Source organism: Chrysochloris asiatica, unplaced genomic scaffold, assembly GCF_000296735.1.
Source record: "Chrysochloris asiatica unplaced genomic scaffold, ChrAsi1.0 scaffold00233, whole genome shotgun sequence".
NCBI classification, from domain to species: Eukaryota; Metazoa; Chordata; class Mammalia; order Afrosoricida; family Chrysochloridae; genus Chrysochloris; species Chrysochloris asiatica.
In genome coordinates, this window is record NW_006408751.1 from 1,288,424 (window position 1) to 1,293,317 (window position 4,894).

Sequence of the window (4,894 nt, forward strand, 5' to 3'; positions counted from 1 at the left end):
TATACAAGTGGTGTCTATGAAGGCCTTTCAGAAAAAGTTTTATATACTAATTTAATAGGAAGATGATTCTGAATTTAGTTTCACATATTAGATAAGGATGTTGTGTGATGCTTTAGTAGAAACTCAGGTTTGTGACATATAGATTGGAAATTAATTCCAAGGCATTTAAAACCTCAAATGTTCAATTCTACTGCTGTAAGCTTAGTGGCATACCCATGTCTTTCCTTGCCTAATATTGTGATCGTCCAATAAAAATATAGTTAACATTTATTCCTTATCTCAGTGCAAAAATCTTTTCATTATTTTTTAAAAGATCCATCTCATCAAGCTTTTCTGACATAAATGGGAATTACCTTTCATTTTCTATTCTTTTAAAATATGCTGTTCTGGAAAATAGACCTTGAACTCAGAGCCCATGCAGGTCACTGGGAATAGTTTATACACGACCCTCTCACACACTCTCAGTAACTATTAGGTTACCTTGATTCCTCTGTAGAAAGCAGAGCCCAACTTTGACCAGAAACATTGGAAACCATCAAGGGATAGTTGGTATAAACTGCTATCGGGAAAAACAGTACTGTTCCTAGGTCAATAAAAGACACCTGAAAATATATTTTATTAAAAAAGGGATGTACTTACAGGTTATACTCAGGTCTTGGTTTTCTGGTTCTTACCTACAGAGACCTTGACAAGTCTTCAGAAAAGATGCGAGTGACAGCATGCATTGCCAGTCTCTGTTTATCTTTTTTTCCTCCCACAAATAAGACCTTTTATTTGTCATCATTAAAAGTCTGAATTTTAAACAGATTCTTGAACTGCTGGTTCATAGCCATCAGCTCGTTCAACATCAGCACCTGTCTCATCTCCAGTAGCTTTTCCAGAAAGGCAGTAGCCTTCACCATGAAGCTTCACAATGAAGCTCCATGAGTTTTCCCAACTCAAACTTGGGCTTCTTCAGCATTTTTACTTTCCTAACAAACACATCATGGAGAGGGTAAATAGACTGGCAAGCCTTCTCTCTGTCCTTTCCAATTCTGTCTGGAATCAGTTTACTGACTGCTTCTTTCAAGTCATTTGTCTGCACCTCTCAGGTCATGATTTCCATCAATTTCTTCCAGATTTGATGGACCTGTTGGTGCTGAGCATAAGATGTCTTCCAAATCTGGTTGTTGCATTTTTTTAGTAAAACCAACACAGAACAGGTGAAGCATATAACCTTCTGTAGTCTTGACATCAATGTGAGCTTCAATTGTGATCTGCCATTTTTTGACCAAGAAGCACATTTTGTCATGGGTAAGATCCATGCCATGGAAGTTGATCAAGCAGTTTTTGCCCTGAACATCCTCAGTAATTAACTTGAATTTTCTAAATGCAACTTCATCGTTCTGCAGATCAGCAAGACTCACTTCAAAAACATGACCCTTGAGTGGATCAGATGAAATTTTGGTTCCTTGAGTCCTTGTGACTAGTGTTTTCCCAATATCTCCTATATTGAACATAGCTGGTGCCTTCACATCGTACCAATCTTTCTTAGAAAATGGATCAACCACTTTCTTCTTGGCTCCTTTTTACCACCTTTTGTAAGGTGCTTGTTCTTGCCAACTGTCATGGTGCTGCTCAGAGAACTAAAAGGCTCTGTTTATCTTTTTAATACAATATAAAAATAGTTATATTAAAAGATTCTATTTACTAGAGCCTAAGGGCATGGAGGAAGGTAGAATCTCCACTGAGTAGTATCCAATCTGTCTGGGTGGGGCTGATGAAAGGAAATGCAGATAGGTCTTGTGTGATACAATAGTGAATAATTGTGAGGGTTAGAAATGTAAAGGTAGATGTTTTGTAGCCAAAGGAGGGGAGTGATTAACTTTGCAGTCTAGAAGCAGAGGTCCCTGGGACCATCAAGGGAGAAGAGCAGAGAGCGGGATCCTACCCAGAGAAGCAGTAATGCCAGAGATGGAGGCAGAGACGATGACATGGAGAGATGGAGTGGCTGGGGACTTTAGACCCAGAGAGGGAGAGGGGCTGTGTGCTGATGACCGCGGGCAGGCTTGCAGGGTATATCCTTTGGTTGGTTAATGATGCATTGAGGGAATTGTAACCATGGCAATGAAACGATATATGATAGGATGACTGTAAAGCTAATGTGCTCCCATGTAAACTATCACACAATTCACAATAAAACATAATATATATATATATATATTCTATTTTCATTCCAAATATCAATAAGGAATCAATCAAACGTTGTTCTGATTATTATTGTTGTTAAGTGCTGTCCAGTCAGTTCAGATTCCTAGTGGCACTATACAGGGTTTCCGAGGAGCAGCAGGTGGGTTTGAACCGCTGGCCTTGTGGTTAGCAGTCCAGTGCTTATCCTATAGTGCCACACTAGGACTCCTTTTTGTTGTTGTTGTTGAGTGCTGTCGAGTCAATTCTGATTCATAGAGACCCTGTATAGGGTTTCCAAGGAGCAGCTTGTGAGCTTGGACCACCGACCTTGCAGTTCAAACGGCTTTGCAGTCTGGTGCATTAACCCACAGCGCCACACCAGGACTCTTTCTTAGTATGGAGCAAAGCTTTTAGGACTCCTGATGTGGCGCTATAGGATCAGCACTGAATTGCTAATCACAAGATTGGCAGTTCAAGCCCACCAGTTACTCTGGAAATCCTATATAGGGTCACTATGGGTCAGAACCGGCTAAAGGCACTTAACAACAGCAACAAGGAAGTGGACTGACTTCAATTAACACACTTTCATCGAGGTAATTTTTACTTCAAGAAGATATTTAGAATCAGCAGTACAATTGTAGGACAGAGCCAGTGTAGAACATTTTGACTTTCTTGCTAATACAACAATGCTTTTTTTGTCAGTATAAATGTGGTCACACTCTGTAGATGACCTTGTAGTGAGTTCTCAAATGTTTCATTGCAACATAATATGATAAGTGATATGAAACAGCACTGTGCATTCACCAGTAGGTGAATAACTGCTTGCTTTAGAAAGCACCCACACCAAGAAAGTTGTTTTTACTTGACAGGATTCGGTGTTTCAGAAATGCCTAGTATAGATGAAAAGCATGGAAGGCTATAGCTTTTCGTTTTGATGGTGAAGACCACAGGAGGCTTTCCTTGAGTTAAGTAAAATCCAGAATGTTGATATTATGACTTAAGAAGAAAATGTTCTGACATTGAAGCAATGTATGAAGAAATAATTTGGGACACCTTACAAAGAACCAATTTCTTCCCATGTGGTTTTATGCCATGTCCTTTAGGAAGTCCAGTGGAAGAAAGACTTTACCCACATTAACTGCATGAGCACTGTAATCTCACAATACAATACATGGTGGCCACATAGAAAATCCTGGAAAGTTAAGAGGTTAAGCAGTTCAGATGGGTTAGACCTCTGTAGAAGCATCCGCTATCTTGGTCATAGAACAGCCTAAGACTTTCCTCAGTTCTTACCGAAACTTCAAGAAGATTTCCTGATATCCTGCTTGTCTGCTTAGCTTAAGAGAACACAGACTTGCACATAGTTAGATGCAGGTTCTCAGCCATGTTGTGGGGGTTCGGGAGGTAACTGAGACAAAACAAAGCTGCTCAACCCTTATTTTGCACTTATACACATTTTGAGTATTGTTACAAATTGGATAAAATGCTTAGACATCTTTTCTGGCATTCTTGGAATAGCAACCAACTCTTTAGCTAACCATTTCCAAACGAGGTGAAGGATGAAGGTGTGGTGTTCTTGTGACTGTAGTTTTTGCTCTTCAGTGATGTGAGCAAGGACACCATTTACCATTAGCAAAGAACATCTGTGTTTAGTCTTCAGACTGGAACTCTTCCTGGGTTCTGCTGAACCTTGGTTTTCAATTTCTTGAAAAAGTTATGGAATTGATAATTATGTTCACATAAAAAAATATTGATTTTGCATCTAATTTGCATTGAGAAACATTAGATGGTTTTAAAACTTTGAATTTAACCACAGACTAAGATAGACTCAACCAGACTGTGTAAGCTTTCTCTTTGGAACTTGATCATTCATCTTGTGTGTGTGTGTGTGTATGTGTGTGTGTGTGTGTGTATGTGTGTGTGTGCTGAATGGTTTTCTGTTAGACTTTTAGCTATGTACGGCACATCAACACATTTGCACTACTGCCTGGCAAGCAGCAGGGTAAGCCTGTGGCTCCCTTGGATCCAGCAAAGCTGTGATTCTGTGGGAACATTTATAATATCACATTTTCTGTCTCTTTTCTAAAGGGCGACTGAGGGAATCGGATCCCTCTGGGCCTTTTGCATGAGTCACTCAGCCCCATTTCTTGCGGGTTATTGGCAGTCACTGGCTATCCCCTCCTTCCCCTCTCTGTCCTGGGAAACACATCTTTATCATTTCCATGCATTCCATCTTCTGTCCTGATTTTTCTTTTTAATGGAAAGGGATAGTATAGTGTGGGGGATCGAGATAGAGAGTCTGGTGATTTATATGCTTCAGATTTCCATTTTGCAGGATGGGGGGGTGGGAGATGGTGTCACATGCTAGTTCTAAGACAGAGACATCCTATGAGAAACAGATTTCATTAGAGTTTGAAATGACAGGAATGGTTGAAATTTAGCACTAGGTGGGGGGAGGGTATGCTGCCTCTAGGTAACACTCATCTAAAATGATTCCAAATGGTTTATTTGATGCCAACTGTGCAGCCTTCTGGATAAACCATTTCATACTATACATTTCTTAGTGGTTAATGCAGAAGTAGCCCCCTGCTACCAACATCTTTAATGGAAAAGAAGCAACCACTACTGCAGTGCTAATACTCACATAAGGAACTGCTCCTCACCCCTTCATCACATCACCTCATGCCATCAGCTCTCAGTGACAGGGATCCATGTGGATGCAGAC

At 40.2% G+C, this 4,894-nt stretch overlaps 1 pseudogene; it reads right to left on the reverse strand.

Moving 5' to 3' along the window:
- Positions 1-798: 798 nt before the first annotated feature.
- LOC102835142 lies at positions 799-1,609 on the reverse strand (annotated as a pseudogene).
- Between the last annotated feature and the right edge of the window lie 3,285 nt (positions 1,610-4,894).